We start from the raw sequence: 19,426 nt of genomic DNA, 5'->3' as shown, positions 1-19,426 counted from the left end.
GCTGTCCTCTGTTTCCTGTTAGGCATAGACAGCACAGTACTGCATACAACTCTTAATGAGGCATGCACTTAATGCTGCTGAATGCACGCGTGCTGCAGGTTCATAGTAACAGCCAACTGGCAACTTCCACTCCAGCATGAGCTCCTCAACAGCATCATCTTATGAAGCATTGCCTGACCAACCTGAAGAAGGTTGAGGCCGGCGTGTAAACTTCACCAGGCTTTGCAACCTCATTATCCAAACGGTACTGGAATCTTAGCCCGAGCAATAGTGTGTGCACATGCTATCACCCGTTCCGCCTTCAGCTGCTGTACTGGGTTCAGCAGAGGCGTTGCTAGATGGGGGCTGAGGGGCCATAGCCCTGGGTCTGTTGGCTGTAGTCCTGGATAGAAGCTCACGGGCTACAACCAAAAGGCTAGCTAGCCCCGAGTCCCGACAGTCCTGACATTAGTGTAGCCCTAGATCTTTTCCAGACCTAGCAACAACCCTGAGTTTCACAAAAGCTTTCACTGCCCTACGTGCTATCACAGCAGCCTTACCTCCTTCTGAGGGTGTGGCCACATGCGGGTGGTTGGGACATTGGTAAGAGATCCTTTGTGAGATTGGCCAATTTTGCTTTTCACACTTAAGCCAACAGTCACCAACAGGGGTTTTGTCTTCGGGAACCACACAGTCATTTCTGGAGAGCACCTTTCACATCCCGCAGCATTCGAGAACTTTACCCTCCATTGCATTGGGATGTGGAACGAAACAGGAATGTGTCTTTGTTGAGTTTCAGGCTCTAGGAAGCCCTTGTGGCTCAAATATTGTTTGATTTCTAAGAACATAGAAGGTACTGTATAGATTACATAAACACATCCAGCAGAAGTTATATCCACAATAATACAAGTTATGATGTTTCATCTCTAATTTGTTCCTAAGCAAATATGTTCAGCTTTGTGTATAGGAGGTGAATTGCCCAAACACAAGCCTGATGTTCACATATGGCAATATCTTGATCAGTGGCCTGCCAATGCAATCTTTGACCTTTTACGAAAACTGTCTCTGGTATGCCTCTCAGCAGTTTCCGGCCCACTGCGTGCTCCTTTCTTTATGCCATTGATGGAGGTGTATATTCTTAAGATCACAAAAGCTGTTAGGCAATCATAGAGATCCATGGACCAAGCGCAGGCTTTTCCCCTACGACTGTAACAGGTGGAAGAAATTGCTGTCTTGGATACACTATATACATAGTTGTGATGTGTACAGAAAAATGCTTACTCGCACTGACTTTACAGATTCTTTGTGTAGTGTGGTGGCCGTGTAGACTAGGCATATAGTCAAGGGCTGTGCGACTGGAAACATCCAGTATTTAATTGGCTGACCGCCAACTCAAGAACACTTTCCTTGCTAAAGTGAAGGCGTCTCCCAGGTGGATTGTGGAGAGCTGGCTCAACATGTTAGAGTTTCAAATGCTCTGCTCATGTGCTGCCGTATTTACTTTATATAGACTCCTTTAAATCGAAACCCACTATTTATTAAATGATTAGAACAAATGATTAGAGAGCAAAAACAGTTCTGAAAGTGAACTTGCCAAAACCTGGAGACCCACTCTGTGGGCTACAGACTGGAAAGGTCGGCTTCTATATGGACTTCTCTGAAGGGAAACTAGCCAGGAAGGCCCTGTCTCTCCATTTCCCTGAGCCCTCAGGACCTCAGAGGGGCTACTACAATTGGGACATATTAACTGCATTCTCTCTGTCCCCTAATATGTGAGTCCACTGAGCACTGGGCTAAGCCTGAATGGGGGTTCTCCCTAACAAAGAGTGGGAGCACAACATGTAAAAAGGAAGAAGAAACTTTGAAGCACCATCTGCCTTCAGATGTGAAGACATGAAGAAGAGCAATAGGCTTTCAAAACTGAAAAGAAGTAATTTCATGGCCCATCAAAACCCAGTAAATGGGTACAATTGAAACTGTCTCTCGGGCGGAATCAAAGTATGGGGTGGTTTTTGAGAACTGAAGTCCCACCTGGAAATCAAACACCCAAGAGTAGTGCCCTCCAGGACAAAGATCAACCTGGTTTAAGGGGAGAGACTGATTTATAGACCAGAATTCCCTACTAGAATACAAGAGACCACACAGCCTATGGGATGTAGGGCAATCCCTACATGAAGGAACTTCATTCAAACACATCTGTATAGAGCAATAACCCAGCTGTCAAGGCACGGGAAAAACTGTTTCCCCACCTGTATTTTTCATCTAGTTAAACTGGAAGGAACCAATGTGACCTGTTCCTTAATGCACAGTGACTCTCTGTTCATGGCTCCTACCTTATGCTACACTATATCCTCAATCTTGAACGGATACGCCCATACATGAAACATGGATGTACTCAACTTTTGAAAATCGTTATCATACATAAAAACTCTCCTCCACTCCTCACCTAACATAGTCATGTCTGAAATGGAGATAATCTGCTTCACCCACCTTTTCTCCTACAGTTTCCCCATATGTTTCTCTCAACGGCCCTACAATTTGGAAGGAATGGACTCAAATAATGTGCTCCAATTTCTGTGTGTCCAGAACAGTGCTCAGCAGTAACAATGCACTTTTTCTATAACGAAGAACGACCGTAGCTACTGAGGCAGCCTATTGGCCAACGCACTTGATGTTAACTATTTGAAACAACCGTTTAGTGGTTTGAGACCTGCACTAATTCCAAAGGGTAATATATATATTAGTTCAAAAACAACCTTTTTCCAATGGGGTATGTTTAGTACCTATACAGTCTACCAACACTAGAGCTGCCAACGGTTAAGGTACAGCACTTAATTCAACTATTCCTATACAAGCACTCACTTTATGATATTGGTATAAGGTACATGCAGTGTTTCTACCTTAGCGCTGGTATTTCCAAAGTTGCAGGGAATAAACTTAACTCCTTGCAGTGAAAACAAAGGAACTAGCCCCTGCATACAATTTGCATATCTGTACATGTTTGCATGCATTGTGCTCATGGCCAAATCATAAAACGACTATCATGCCACAAAATATGTGTTTTGTGTGTTCTGTGCATGCTCGTCATACTTTCTAGATTGGATTCTGAGCATGTTTGTGTCTTTTCTAAGTTTTGTGCATGCTCGAATTATAAGAATCAAAATGGTAAGTTGTTTATGGTAATTATGTTCTGCAAAAGCTCATCACACTTTTTGTATCTGTTTCTGGACATTGCTTGTAGGTTTTCCTTGTGGCCATACACAGTGCTTCAGATAAGATTTAGAAGTGGGAGAATTGTACTCGCTATTTTTTAAAGTTGGGTGTAACATTATTTTTCAGGGAGTAGAAAAGTCCAATTCACAATGGGAGAATTTATTAAGCGGTTAATGTTTTAACTGGAAAATTGAAATGTTTTTCTAATAATTATTTATTTGCACCTAGTTATTCATGCGTATTAAAAAATAAAAGCTTACTTCTTCCGATCAGGCAGTAATAATAGCAGTTCCTTCCTGTGGTGCTACATGCACTACGTGGAGCTTTTTGGGTGAAAACAGGGGCACCTCTCTGTTTCCTAGTTTTGGTTGGGAGTGTTTTTACTACAGATTATAATTTTTTGGGAGTATGTACATATTTTTAGGGAGTAAAAGTGGTCGATACACCCTTTACCTGTAGGACTGGCCATAAATGTGTGTACATGTTTGCATATACCTATTCCCTTTCTGTGTGTGTTTCTCTGTTTTCCCCATGTTGTGTCCATGGTGAAAAGCATTCTCTACATTTCTGGACATCCGAGTGATTTCCACATATTCTGCAGAGGATTGAAATATACATTTTGAAATTTTGAAATGTGAATAACTCAAAATCTCTTCATCTGACTTTCATTGTGGTAGGCATTTTACCACAATCCCAACCCCAATTCCATGGCAAAAATCTCAAATAACAAATCAGACAATTTTGCGATATTTCTCTCAATAGCAAGCTTTTTGGTATATATATATATATCTGAGGCTTGTGAAATCTGCTTAGATCACATGCTGTGCATAGGCCGACATCTAGTGGAAGCTGCGGAGTATTACAGTTTGTTTTTCGAAACGCGAAAATGGGCGTCGACAGAGGGCGTGCCAGTAATACTATCCCTAGTGTGACGTCCACTGTACCCATGATCCCTCACGCGTCTAGGACCCTCAGATTGTTTTTTTCCGCCACACTGGTCGGAAGCATCCCGCGGAGTTCCCTGGCTTTAGCCATAATTTTGCAAAATATCATAAGATTTCCCCACTTTCTCCATCCCAACGTCGAGTCACTGAAGTTCGACACTCGATGCGGGCCTGGAGAAGAAAATAACCGTCAAGAGCTGCACTATATACATTTTCTTATATATTCCTACACACACTAGCCCGCTGCCACAAGGTGCGTATGGAGGGTACCCCTTTCCAATTTTGCCCCAAGTGCAACCGCAAGTACCCTTGGGTTGACAGACACGCCACCTGTAACCTCTGCTTGCCGAGGGACCACCCGAAGCGAACTGCAGAGCGTGTAGTCGGTTTAAGCCGAAAACTCTAAAGGACCATTCGATCAAACATTGGGCCCACCACGCCAGGCAACGAGAGGCCATGGAAGCAGAGGGCGCCTTCAGTGATGGGAACAATGCCGTGCTATCGGACGTGGCGTCGAGAGACAGCCAAGAGCAAGTCCCCGACCTCGGAAGGTTGTCCGGCAGGGCAGCTATGGGGAACACCCCCGGCGACACGAGTGCTACCCACACCACTTCCACTAAACACTCGAAGTCCAACCGAGACTCGACACGTGCGTCGAGTTCCCGGAAAGAGGCAAACAGAGAACGGTCCACCGAATCGGTGTCCTCTGGGCGTTCGCGGTCAAGATCGCCGCATGACACCATCCACTGTTGCCAAGAGTGCCTCGCTCACTAAAGTAACGGAGGTTCAATCGTCAGAAGACGAAGCCGACCACCATCCCCAGGCCGCACTCCAGGAGTCAGCGTCAGCAGACCACGTGACGGCTGCTCCCGTGTCCCGACCTCCACACTCTAAAGAAAGGGACATTACCCCCGAATCTCGACGCCAGACGTCGAAGAGCTCTGAAAAGGTGAAAACACCAGGGAAGCACTCTTCCACTCACGGGGAGGGGGAAAGCAGCAGAAGATACATTCTCAGCCTTCTTCTGCACAACAGAAACATAAAGACACGTCACAGTCTTCTGTAAAGATTTCCAAGACCCCTGCACAAGGCCATAGGTTCAGTCAGGATATGGCAGGGAAACCCTCCCAGGAAAGGATAATCCCCAGCTCCAAGGAATGGTCAAGTGAGGATTTAGACAGAGTTATGTCTAGAATGTCATCCCTAGCAGACTTCTATGCCAAGAATCCAGAGCACTTTCTCTCCTATACCCCTGACGGGGCTACCCTCTCAGGGTCTAGGGACGTGCAACCCCCTGGTAAGAAACCTCGAGTTGAGGCGCCAACGCAAAGTTGGTCTTCTGACCCTTTCTACGTACAGCCATACTCTCAGAGGTTCCATTACACGAGGATCTAGAATTGGCCACGTTGGATGACCAAACTGGGATGGATTACTATGGGAATGATGAGGACCAAGAGGAGGACGAAGATGATCCAGAAGCCTACAGAGTAGACTCCCCAGTAGACAAAGAACCTTCGGTTACCGACTCTCCTGTCGACAACCAACCTCTCTTAAATGAGGTTTTGTCTAGAGCGGCAGAACACTTCCCCATAGATACCCAGGGATCACAGGAGGAGAGGGACTTTGCCGAGGAACTCGTGGGAGAAAAGAGACCCGTTTCCCAGGCCATCTCTATTCTCAAGTCTATACAAAGGAGAATAGACCCTTCCCTTCTCAATCCCAATCTCATTAGGGCAGTAAACCCCAGGATAGAAAAACTGTTTAGGGCAGCCCAGTCAGACCCGCTGTACATAAGGGGGCAACTGAAACCGGACTCCCTGGTAGTGACTAATACCCAAAAGAGGGCGGGAACGCCCCTATCATCATCTGAAGCTCCCCCCGACAAGGAAAGCAAAAAGATCTATGGGTTGGGAAGGAAGGTAGCCTCCACTTCCGCCTACCAAGCAAGGATTGCCAACTCAACCACCCTGCTGGCGAGTTACAACTGCCATCAGTGGGAAGAAGTTGCGGCACTCATCGACTCCGCCCCCAAACCTTTAAAAAGCCAGTTGGCACAGGTTGCGTTGAAGGGAAGAGCCGTGTCAGGTTACATCCTTAAGGCAACCTTTGATGCCGCGGATAACGCCGGCAGACGGATAGCAGAGTGCACTGTTATCAAAAGGCATGCTTGGTTAAAACAATCTGGGTTTAATCCCGAGACACAAGCATCCTTAATAGACAAACCGGTGGAGCCTGATCTACTGTTTGGCAAGGCGGTAGAGGACGCATTAAAAAATGCCAAAGATGAGTACGAGATTCTCAAATCCCTGGGCCAGTTAACCAACAAACCCCCTAATCAAAGAGAGAATGGCAATTTTTGTCACCCAGGCGGCCAAAATTCACAAAGAGGCTCCAACTATTCCCAGGGGCAGGGTACACCATGGAATAACAACAACCAGCAGTCTACCCAAAGTTATGGCAGGGGTAACAAAAGGGGACGTGGTAAGGGTAGAGGCAGCCCCAATAGAGGCGGCGGCACGCCTCCTGCAAAACAGTAACATTCCGTTCAGGGTCCCTTCTCACGCATCCCCAGTAGGGGGACACATTTCCAACTTCACCCAAGCTTGGGAAGGGATCACATCAGACAGATGGGTGCTGTCCACAGTGTCCACAGGATACTGCATAGAACTGTTAGAGCGTCCCCGAAACCACCCTCCACGTCAAAAAGTACATTCCTTAGACCAACAGAAGATCCTCCTCAAAGAGATCGCCAATCTTCTAGCAAAACACGCGATAGAACTCGTCCCGGGACACCAGGTAAACAAGGGTATTTATTCAACTTACTTCCTTGTGCCAGAAAAAGATTTGACAATGAGCCCAGTATTGGACTTACGGCCTGCAAACAAGTATGTCATCAAGCCCCAAAAATTTCGCATGACTACTCTCCAAGAGGTAATCCCCCTCCTAAAAAAGGGGGATTACATGGCAACCTTGGACATGAAAGATGCCTGTTTTCAGATTTCCATGTTCCCAGTGCACAGAAGATTCTTGCGCTTCAAGGTGGACAGTCAGCACTACCAGTTCAAGGTACTGCCCTTCGGTATAGCCTCGGCTCCAAGGGTATTCACCAAGGTACTGGCGGTGGCGGCGGCACACTTACGCAGGGAGGCAATCCCAGTGTACCCTTACCTGGGCGAATGGCTCATCACGGGGAGACCCCAGTAATTTGCAGATCAAACACTCAGAGAACTATCAACCTCCTTCCAATTGGGTTTCTCCATAAACGAGAAAAAGTCAAGTCTGGTGCCAAGCACCTCCAAACTGTTCCTAGGAGCGGTTCTAAACACACAAGAGGGGTTGGCCTTTCCATCAGAGGACAGAATTCGGAATATACTGCTGCAAATTCCCCTATATCAGGCCGGTCACCAGATAACGGTGCGCAAAGCGATGCGTTTGCTGGGCATGATTGCGTCATGTATTTACCTGGTCCCCCACGCGCGCCTGCGCATGCGTCCCATGCAAGAATGGTTGGCAAAACAGTGGTCTCAGGCAAGTGGTCAGTGGGACGATCTAGTGGTCGTTTCGCCAACACTTGTACAAAGTCTTCACTGGTGGACAAGAAAAAACCTGTCAAAGGGGAAACCCTTTTACGATCCCGAGGTACAGTTTGTAGTCACAACAGACGCATCCCTGTCAGGGTGGGGAGCACACATTCTCCACCACACAGCTCAGGGTCTCTGGTCTCACTCAGTGGCCAAGAATCATATCAATCTGCTAGAGCTTCTGGCAGTATTCAGAGCGCTTCAAGCGTTCGAGCCCTACCTGTTGAACCTGTCAGTGCAGATCCTGACAGACAGCACAGCAGCAATGTTTTACCTGAACAAGCAGGGAGGGACTCGTTCGCCAAATCTGTCCAAGCTTGCCCAGAGAATTTGGATATGGGCACTCTGACGGAACATCTACCTGTCATCTCAACATGGGGATCTCAATTCTCTGGCGGACGCTTTGAGCAGAAATCTCCTCCCAGAAGAACACGAATGGTATCTACACAGAGAAATCGTAGAAGATCTCTTCTCTCAGTGGGGTTTCCCCACTATAGACCTATTTGCCACAAGCAAAAACAGACAGTTCCCAGGATTCGCATCCAGGTTCCCCCAACCAGACTCCCAGGGGAACGCCCTGTGGATGATCTGGGCAGGGATGTTTGCGTATGCTTTTCCACCAACCCCTCTCATCAGGAAGGTGGTCAACAAGATAAACAGAGAATCGATGACGCTCGTCCTAGTTGCTCCCATGTGGGCGAGACAACCGTGGTTCCCACACTTACGCAGACTAGGGTGTGCGAACCCATCAAACTCCCGGGCTGGTTCAACCTACTGTCCCAGCACCAAGGTCAGACAGTGCATCCTCAACCCAACTCAATGAACCTGGCAGCATGGCTCCTGAGGTCATAGAGTTTTGACATCACAATTTACCTCAGAGATGTATGGACATCCTAAAAGAATCTAGGAAGCCAAACACAAGGCACTGCTACTTTGACAAATGGAAAAGATTTGTTATCTGGTGCCAGAATAAGCAAATCAAGCCAGTTGATTGCATTCCTTCCACTATTGTCACCTACATGCTCCACCTGCTGGACGCAGGGTTGGTATTTAATTCACAGAAGGTACACCTGGCAGCTCTGTCAGCATACACCACCTCCCATAACAAGGTGTTGTGGTCGAAAGTAGCAGTGGTTAAAGCCTTCATGGAAGGAGTTAAGAGACTTCACCCTCCAATTTCTAACCCACCACCAGGATGGGACCTTAATGTGGTGCTATCTAAACTCATGGGCCCCCCATTCGAGCCCATGCATAAAAGCAGTCTCAAACACCTGACTTATAAGACTGCCTTCTTAGTAGCCATTACATCTATAAGAAGGGTCAGTGAAATTCAGGCTCTGTCAGTGCAGGATCCTTTCTTTAATGTTCATACAGATAAACTGGTTTTATGTACACACCCTAGGTTCCCACCTAAGTTTATTTCTAAATTCCACGTTAAACAGTCCATCGAGCTTCCGGCTTTCTTCCAAGACCCCCAAGGCTTGGCTGAGGTGAAACTACACACCCTAGATATGTGTAGGGCGGTCCTATACTATGGAAACAAAACCAGACTGCTAAGGAAAACAGACCAACTGTTTGTCTCCGTAGCTACAGGCAGAGAGGGAGATCGCGTCTCTAAAAGTGCCATCTCTAAGTGGATTATAAATTGTATCCAGCTGTGTTACTCCCTTTCTGAAAAAACTCTGCCTTTCACACCAAGAGCCCACTCTACAAGAGGCATTGGGGCCACTCTGGCTTTCATTGCAAATGTACCCCTTGACACCATTTGCAAAGCAGCTACTTGGAGCTCTATTCACACTTTTACTCAGCACTACTGCATTGACACCCATTCCAAGACAGATACACAAGTGGGACAAGCGGTTCTAAAACATTTATTTGCTCATGACCCTTCTCACATCCCACCTCCTTCTTCTAACACTGCTCGCTAATCTATGCACAGCATGTGATCTAAGCAGATTCCATAAGCCTCAGAAGGGATACATTACTCACCGTTATCGTATTTCTGATGCTTGTATCTGCTTAGATTCACATGCGACCCACCCTTCCTCCCCTCTGAGAGAAGGCGCATGGATGCTTGTAGTCTTATCTTTCTATCTATCTGCTTGGATAATCTGTACTCACGCTACTCCTCATGCTACCTCATGTCACAAAAAATACAATCTGAGGGTCCTAGATGCGTGAGGGATCATGGGTACAGTGGACGTCACACTAGGGATAGTATTACTGGCACGCCATGTGTCAACGCCCATTTTCGAGTTTAAAAAAACAAACTGTAATACTCTGCAGCTTCCACTAAATGTCGGCCTATGCACAGCATGTGAATCTAAGCAGATACAAGCATCAGAAATACAATTACGGTGAGTAATGTATCCCATATATATGGGAGGTGTATATATATATATATGGGAAACCCTATTCTTTTTAAACTGAAATGTGAGGGTTTTTAAGACAGCTTTTAAACTATGAACATGTCAGAGAAAATTAACTACATTTGGCATGTATAGTCTAAGTCTAAGGTGCCATAACTTAATTTGGTAAAGTACCATCAATGGGGCCAAAAGTTGCAGACAGGAATGATTTTTCACTTTACTATTAAAAAAAAGTGGCATCTACCCTTTGCTATTCTGAGTCTGACACCATAATATCTACATGTGTGTGAAACAATCCTTTACTCTTGAAGCATACCAATACTTTTCTATTGCCAAATTTATTTTCTCCGCCTTCTAACCTTCTTGTAGCAAATGTGACAATCACACTGTCTTCAAATAACTGGCTAAGGCCAGTGGCTACCCAAATAGATGGATCTAAGGTGCATTGGTATTATGGGTTTCCTGCAGGAATAGGCTGTGTTCTTGTGCAGACTGCTTTCAAACCAGAATATCATCTTGATAATGGGTGAAAGTGATAAGATAGTGTGCCACTCTTTGAATACATTTTAAGGAAGATGCAAAACCAAAAGGCGTGCCTCTAAATCTGTAAGCGTTCTGCTCATCAGCCAGTAATAACAGATGCTCGGTTCCAGCCCAAACCAGGACACAGTTTGCTATGATTGCCCAGACACCTGATACTAAGTAAGCATGTAAGGGGAAGTTGTCTGCCCTTAATTCATTTGTATTGCCAGCATACCACTGTGAATCAGCTGGAACCAATAGATGATCGTTTGGTATTCCATATCTTTCGAAGTCACGCAGTGGTGTTTGCGCAACATGAGACTCTCCAAACACACATACGTGCCTCACGTTTGGAGCGACACATCCTCATGGCCACTGAAGAAATCCGTTCACAACCATGCACAGATCAGAATATGTGAATTAGTCTTATTAATAATGGCCCTCAAAACAAATGCACGATATTCTCGATAACAGTTTGCCACTCATTAGTATAACCCATTCATTTCCTATAGGAGTCCAAGTAAATGCACGTTCTTGACTGGAGGCATTTACGATCAGTTTTGCAAATAGATTACAATGCGACAAGGAAAACCACAATCACCCTTATTTCCTTTTGAGATCACTGATCATGTGCAAAACGCCTCATATTTACGCAGAGGGGAAAGAATGGACATAAGTGCACATATTACTCCTACGTCCCATCCCCTTTCCTCCATACTTACGGGACATTCCTCCGTCCTGTGGGACGGGACCGGAGCTTTTTGTAAAAGCATCCAAAAATGTTCAAAACTTTTTAGTCCTTCCTCTCTTTCTACGCGGGGCCTGACACGCGGCCGTAACCCCGCCCATCTCGGCTCCGCCCCGCGCATCGCCCATCAGTCCTTTTCTCAGCTCGTTCAGGACTGAACGCGTTTGCATCCGCGAAAGATCTTCTTCCCTTTTTCCACCTCTCTGGCCCTCGTTCAAACTGGACTTTCCAGATTGTTCATCGTGTCACTGACGCTTTGCGAGGGTGGATCCCCATCCTCTTTATCTAGAGTGTTTGGGTCCGGATCACCGTTGGGACTCCTGTTTTTATTGCAATTCCCTTTTGATCTGGGCACTTCAACGTCAGTTGGAGCAGTGGGAGGAGGTGTTTCGACATACTCCTCCTTTGCATTTTCGAGCGTTTATCGACGAAAAGAAGAAACACCCGGTAAGTTCTTTACTTTTCAGAGCACCCCGGCCGGGAGATACCTTTCTGGGCTCTTCCTGAGCCGGGAGGAGCGTCAGCCGCTCTGTCACCGGGGATTGCCCTGAGGTGCCTTCTGGGCCTAATAATTGTACCAGAGTTTTCTCCAAGCTTCTCCGTAAGGGGCCTGTGGATGGAGTACGCTCCAAGGCCCTTCCTGTGGGGGCTGCTTGTATACCCAGTTCTACTGAGTCATGGGGTACCGGAGCTCACTCTGAGGCCTCGTTATCGGCTTCCCTCAAAAGTACCAGGGTGCGCCCGAGGCCTTGGCTGGGCTTGGTGTCACCAAACAGATGTTCGAGGCCCGCACTAGTAAGGCTGTTACCGGACCTGGGTCCGAGGTCCTTCGTACAGAGGCTAAAGTAACTAACATTTCTGAGGGCCTGGCAAGGCCTTATCGGTGAAAGTTGTTTCTCACCGTTCCCGCTCTTGTGGCGATGCCAGAACTGTTGAGGGGGCAGGGAGTGAAAGTTCTTCCTTTACCGGCAGTGCCGAGGTCCTTCCTGTGAAGGCTAGTTTGGCTAATGGTATGTCGCAAAAACATTCCAGGCCTCATAGTACCGGCTCAGCCGAGGTTCCTTATGTAAAGGCTAAAATTAAGACCCCTGATCCATAGACGGGGACCCCTGCCTGTCACAATGCCTGCCCCCGGAAAGCCAGACCAGGCCCAGCAACCCCGGAAGCAGGCATCATGCCACTTGAAGCATGCCCAAAAACCCCAGTTGGGGGCTCTTTGGCTACAGTCCTGGCGCCTATGGCGCCAGGCTCATAAGAATAAAGTCAGTCCTGGCACCATGGGCGCCAGGCTCATTACAGAAATCTTACCTGTTGCAGACCATGCTGCATACCTACCTGATGCAGACCATGCTCCACGAAGCCACAAGCCAAATGAGGCTTAAAGGGACTACTTTACCTCAGGGACTCCTTTCCTCTCGGGTGGGGCTGTGGAAGAATACTTACCTGGGACTTCTTCCAAGGCTATTTAAGCCACACCCGGACAGTCACATGTGCTTCGCGTTATTCTGCTTGCTGCAGCGTAACGCTCACCGTGTCTTCAGCAGCTCCAGTCTTCAGCCACGCCCGCTTCAGCCCTGGAACACCTGGAACAAGAAAAGGAGAAGGAGAAGAGGTCAGAACAAAACCCTTACCTGAATCCTTGATCCAGCACATCGTCGATCTGGAAGAGAGAAGCCTTCTCAGGTGCATTGCCACGCACCTCGCAGCGCCGCGCTGAACTCACCATCTGAGGCTGCATTCCTTTACTCCTTCACGAATCCAGCATCTCCAGGCCATTCTTCAACACCTGGGGGAGACAAGAACAGATAGGTGAGCAAGGGCAATACAAACCACCCCCAAAGACTTACCTGATTTACCACAGGGGGGTACTCACCTCATCTCGGGTCGGCATAGTCAATTCTGCATCACTGCCGCACCCTGGCCCCTAAGGGGAAAACAAGAACAATACAAATCATCCCCAAAGACTTACCTGATTTACCACAGGGGGTTACTCACCTCATCTCGGGTCGGCGTAGTCCATTCTGCATCACTGCCGCACCCCGGCCCCTAAGGGGAAAACAAGAACAATACAAATCATACCCAAACACTTACCTGATAACCACAGGGGGGGGGGTACTCACCTCATCTCGGGTCGGCATAGTCAATTCCGCATCACCGCCGCACCCCGGCCCCTAAGGGGAAAAAACAAGGACAATACAACCTACCCCCAAAGACTTACCTGATTTACCACAGGGGGTACTCACCTCATTTCGGGTCGGTGCAGTTAATTCTGCATCATCGCTGTACCCCGGCCCCAAAGGGGAGAACCACAATAGACCTACCAGGAACTTACCAATTGCCACTTGGAACTCTTCTGGTGGTTTAAATCCACAACCTGCAAGGAATCTGGCAGAGTGAAGATCAGACTTTTGAACTCTTACGAACAATTGGACTTAGAGTCAATACTGGAACTCACCAATTCCTCCACGGCAGTGAAGTAACTGGTCTTCTACGCGCCCCTGCGCCCGACGCAGGATGGAGAGCTCATCTTTCCAAATCTTCAGGTGAGATTAAGAGGGAACTTCAGGAGTGTTCTGTGGGCAGACAAGGGGAGTGGGAAGGTGGGTTAACGCTCAGATTACGGGAGGTTAATTCCCTTTCTCCATTGCAGAAAGATATTCGTACGAGTCCAACAAACGAAGCTAAGTGGGTCTGTCCAGTCTGTCATCTCGGCTCTACATGTTACTCTGGTGGAAGCAACAGCGGGCCAGTCCAGATCGACGCCCCCGTGGGAATCAGGTGAGCGTAACACTGCCTCACTTCCTCATGTGCCGCAGTTCCCCTCAGGTGATGGCAAAATGGCGGCCGTTCCCGCCACGACCATGGTGGCCATTTTGGGTGCTTCCCCTACAACTACGCCATCGGCCTCAGGTGTAGGAGTTGGTTCTGTGGGTGAACATAAAATTCCTTGTGCGCATCTGTTTCGTCCGGTTTACGACTGGAACTCTCAGATGCCCCTTCCGCACAATGTCTCGTTGCCTGTGGGTTCGGCACCCTTGATTTTTGTGGATACATCGGGGGATGGCCTGTGTGGCAAACCTCCCCTTTGCATCCCTGGAATTATCCTCCTCATGAGAGGCCTCCTCCGTTAGCTCCAAAACCGTCCCTGGAGGATGCCTTTTTCAGCAAATTTCAGACGCTCCCACATATCGACCCCATGAAAGAGTATTTCAAGGGTCTTTTTAGGGAGATATGCGCGCCCGCGCCTCCGGCTCCACCCGCTCCTCCGGTGGCTCTGCCGGCGCCGCCCTTGCCTGCAGTGCCTCCCCCGACCCTTCCGCCCTTGCCTCCAATGTACCCTGTGGACAAGGCAGTGCCTGACACGGTTCAGCAGGATCCTGACCTGTCAGATGATGCGCAGGGCAATCAGGACAGCGAAGACCAGCCCCACTCTTTTAGAGCTTTTCATGACCGGGTACTGGACATGATGTGCCTATTGGATGTTCCGGTGCCGGAGGCACCTGTTCTGCAGGAGGGTGTGCTTTCGGGGGTGTTCACCCTGTCTCCTTCGGAGCGTACCGGCCTGTTCTTGCAAAAGGACGTTTTGGCCGAGGTCTGTAGGGTCTGGGAAAAGCCACACTCTGGACTTTTTGTCAATAAGAAAATTGACGCGCGATACAGGCTGCATTCTTCGGAAGAGGTGGCCCTGTAATCTTGTCCGCCCCCTCCTCCACAGTGGTGGCTGCGGCCACTTTACAGTCCAGGCCTGCAGCATCCTCTTCTACGATGGCTAATCAGGTTCTGGGGAAGGAGGACAAGCTCCTCAACTCCCTTGGGAGGAAGATTTTTGCTAACTCGGCCTTGCAGCTCTGGCAGGCCAATGTGGAACTGGTGTTAGCGGGGGTGAATATGAAGATGTGGAAAGGTCTGTCGGAGTTCGAGGAGTTCATTCCGGCCGAGAAGCTGGAAGATTTTAGGGCGGGTTTATCCGATGCCAGGGATGGCCCAGGATCTGCTTGAGGCCACGGCTCATCATGTCGACACATCGGCTCGGGCCTTATGTTGAGAGTTGACACCTCTCGACAGGCGTGGTTGCATGCCACCAAGTTCTCAAAGGAGGTGCAGGACAAGGTGCTGGACCTGCCGTTTGACGGTAAGGAGCTTTTCCATTCCACAATGGATGTAGAGCTCACCAAAACGAAGGACAGCATCCAGACAGCTAAGTCCTTGTCCGTCCTGCTGGTTAAAACTCATTTTAGGACTCAAAGACCGTTGTCGCAAAGTCAGCACTCATAGGGGGTTTCTAGACCGGAAATCCCAGAGTGGATACTCCTTTGGGTAATAACCGCCAGAGGCATCAACGGACTCGGTTTTTCTCCCACTCCTCAGCCTCCTCCTCAGGTTCAGGTGGGAACACCACTGAAAAGCCTGCCAAATGAGGGTTCTCTGCACTCACATGAGACCCCAGTGGGAGGACTCATCGTGTCTCATTGGGAGGCATGGAAGACCATCACCGAGGACAGGTGGTTCTTGTCAGTCGCTCAGGCGGGCTTCCGCTTACCCTTACCCCGCACCCCACCCTTCAACCCTCCTTTCCAGCAGTCAGGATCGCCCTCCCTAAAAGCCGAGGTGCAGAAACTGCTGGACTGCCCGGCCAGATACGGTCTTCCTTGCAGATGGGCGATTGGCTCAGCGTGGTGGACCTTCAGGATGCGCACATGCATATTCTGATTTGGAATCCACACAGGAGATATCTCCACTTCTCTGTGGGAGAGGAGAACTTCCAGTTTTCGAGTGCTTCCTTTTTGCCTTAGCTCGGCTCCGCGTGTCTTCACGAAGATGATGTCGGTGATTGCGGCCTATCTTCGTCTGCAGGGTATTCATGTGTATCCGTATTTGGACGATTGGCTCTTAAGCAGCCCTTGCCCGTTGAAAGCCGCATGCAATCTTCAGTCTCTCCTTCAGCTCCTGTTCCATCTTGGGCTGTCGGTGAACTGACGGAAATGTTCCATGACGGTCTCGCAGGACTTGATTTTCCTGAGTTTTCGCTGGAACACGATCGACTGCAGAGTGTACCTGACCGGGGACAGAATGGCGGATCTGTTGCCCACCTGTCAGATGTTTGCGCAGTCGTAGAGCATGTTGGCCTGGTGGTTCCAGAGGCTTCTGGGCCTCATGGCCTCGTGCGTGTTGACTCTTCCTCTTGCTCATCTCAAGATGAGGCGGACCCAGGTGGCTCTTCGGAGTTGTTGGCGTCAGGCTGTGGATCCGGACTCCAAGTTGATAATGAATCCGGATTCCATGAGAGCGGACCTGGAGTGGTGGTCGTTTCTCAGCAACCTGTCGGTGGGGGCGGGTTTTTTGGACCCAGCCCCTATGGTTACGGTCACGACGGACTCCTCCCTTCTAGGGTGGGATGTGACGTTGGATCTTCTTCAGGTCTTGGATCTTTGGTCACCTCAGGACAAGCTCCTCCACATAAATCATCTGGAGCTTCTGGCGATTTTCCTAGCGCTCAAGGCGTTCAGACTGATCATTGCCAACAAAGTGGTCCATATCTGCACAGACAATGTGGTATCAATGTATTACATCAACAAGGAAGGGGGCACAAAGTCTCCCACTCATGTGAACCTGTCCGTCCAGATTTGGGAGTGGGCGGTTCGTCATGGTGTCTGACTAGTTGCAGTACACATTCCGGGCCAGCTGAATGTCACGGCAGATGCCCTCAGTCGCCGGACGATGGCCAGCTACGAGTGGGAATTGAAGGCAGAGATCCTCTCAGGGATTTTCCTGCGTTGGGGCACTCAGAAGTGGACCGCTTCGCGACAGCAGCAAACAAGAAGCTTCCTCTCTACGCCTCCAGAAATGGGCTGGGATCCTCCTCTCTGGGGGATGCTCTCGAGATTCCTTGGTACAACGTGAGGGCTTATGCTTTCCCGCCTCTGTCTCTGATTCACCAGACGATTTGCAAGCTGAGGAACACGGTGAACTGTTCTCTCCTGCTCATAGCCCCGTGGTGGCCGGCCAGGTGTTGGTTCTCAGAACTTCAACACCTGTCGGTTTGTCCACCGATCAGGCTACGGTTGAGTCCCAATCTTCTTCACCAGGGGGATCAACGGCTGTGGCACCCCTCCCCACAATCGTTCAACTTAGCGGAATGGTGCCTGAGTTCAAGTCTTTAGAACACATCAACCTGTCTGCGGATAACATACGCATTATTCAGGCAGCCAGGAAACCCTCGACTAGGTCTCAGTACAGGAGCGAATGGCTCAGGTGGTTCTGTCATTGGTGTTTACACGAACAATTGGACCCAAGGGCGGCTACAATTGACACAGTGCTGTCCTTTGTATCCCACCTAGCAGAGTCGGGAGTTCATGTTCTGTCATGCAGAACTTATCTTTCGCCGGTATCCGCCTATCTACGGACCAATGTTCTTACTCTCTGTCTAATCCAGTGGTTAAGAGACATTTCGCAGGTTTGACAGGCCTTTATCCCCCGGTGCGTAATCCGCACCTGTTGTGGGATCTGAATGTGGTCCTTTCGGCGTTGTGCCATAAACTTTTCGAACCAATGGCCACGGTGGACCTCAAGCACCTGTCGTGGAAGGTGTCCTTTTTGGTTGCCGTTACCTCAGTGAGGTGTGTGAGTGAGCTCCAGGCTTTGTCGGTGGAGCATCCCTTCTTGGTTTTTCACAAGGATAAGGTGGTCCTACGGACAAACCCTTCTTTCCTGCCGAAAGCAGTCTCTGATTTCCATCTGAATCAATCAATCGCCCTGCCGGTCTTCTTCCCGAACCCTGTTTCAGAAGCGGAAAGGGTTCTGCACTGCTTGGATGTCAGAAGGGCTCTTAAATTCTATCTAGACAAAACTTCCGAATTTAGGAGCTCTTCTCAACTGTTGATGACCTTTGGTAATCCACAAGGTAAGCAGGCCTCTAAGGCGACTATCTCTAGATGGATCGCTGCCTGCATTACGAAGTCTTACACCGTCCAAGGGCTGAAGCCTCCTAAACGTATTCATGCACACCTGGTGCGGGGCAAGGCAGCCGCAGTTGCCTTTCAAAAATATTTCCCCTGGGAGACCATCCCAAAGGCGGCTATTTTGGCCTTCCCATCGGCTTTTTGCAAGCATTATTGTCTAGACCTGAGCTCAAGATCTGATACTCAGTTTGGACAGGCTGTGCTGAAGAACCTGTTTCAGTAAGGTTTTTTTTCCATCCACCCATAGTTCCTGTAAGGAGTGCTTGGGAATCTCCCATAAGTACGGAGGAAAGGGGACGGGACGTAGGCGTATAACCAGGTTACTCACCGTAGTGACCACCTTACTCCTAGTCCGTAGTCCCCTATCCTCCATACGCCCGCCCGCCGTCCCCTCTAATAAGGTTCCTCTGTTATTGCTAAAAGGTCTCTGACCTGGCGATAGAAAAGGACTGATGGGCGATGCGCGGGCGGAGCCGAGATGGCCGGGGTTACGGCCGCGTTTCGGGCCCTGCAGAGAAAGAGAGGAAGGACTAAACAATTTTGAAAAATTTTGGATACTTTTACAAAGCGCTCCGGTCCCATCCCACGGGACGGAGGAATGTCCCATAAGTATGGAGACTATCGACTAGGAGTAAGGTGGTCACTATGGTGAGTAACCTGGTTTATTCTATGCAATGTCTGGTAACCTGGAAAATGAACACCCATTTTTGTCATTGTCGGGATTCACACACATCCATACTTTGCTATTTTTTAATATATCCTTCTAGAGAAAGGAAGAATGGGTTCAGAGACCTCATTACCAGCCAGAAATATGCACACGAGTCATTTGTCAACAGGTTCACTCCAAGAGATCGAAATAGCAGCTACAGATTTCATAGCATGTGACCCCGGATATTAATAGGAATATTAAGTTTCGGATCCTGAAATTAATCACACTATGGAGTCATGAAAACTAGATTCAAAGTATTATAAATTAGCAGGTGTAGATACAGAATATATTTTCAAAATAGGTGAATGTTAGATAATGGGGTTTGAGTAGTCTTTTTAAGCATGTATCTCTACAACATGTATTCATCTCTGCAGACATTCCCTCTGTATGCCCAAGGAGGAC

The 19,426-nt window shown here is 48.6% G+C and overlaps 1 protein-coding gene across 3 annotated transcripts in view; it reads left to right on the top strand.

The window, feature by feature from the left end:
• PDLIM3 (PDZ and LIM domain 3) overlaps positions 1-19,426 on the top strand; it is a 140,971-nt gene that overhangs the window by 98,357 nt on the left and 23,188 nt on the right. The window lies entirely within an intron of this gene.

Source organism: Ambystoma mexicanum, chromosome 6q (assembly GCF_040938575.1).
Source record: "Ambystoma mexicanum isolate Mex_15411 chromosome 6q, UKY_AmexF1_1, whole genome shotgun sequence".
Classification (NCBI taxonomy): domain Eukaryota; kingdom Metazoa; phylum Chordata; class Amphibia; order Caudata; family Ambystomatidae; genus Ambystoma; species Ambystoma mexicanum.
Note: the sequence above shows the minus strand (reverse complement) of the source record. Positions and strands in the feature narration are given on the sequence as shown.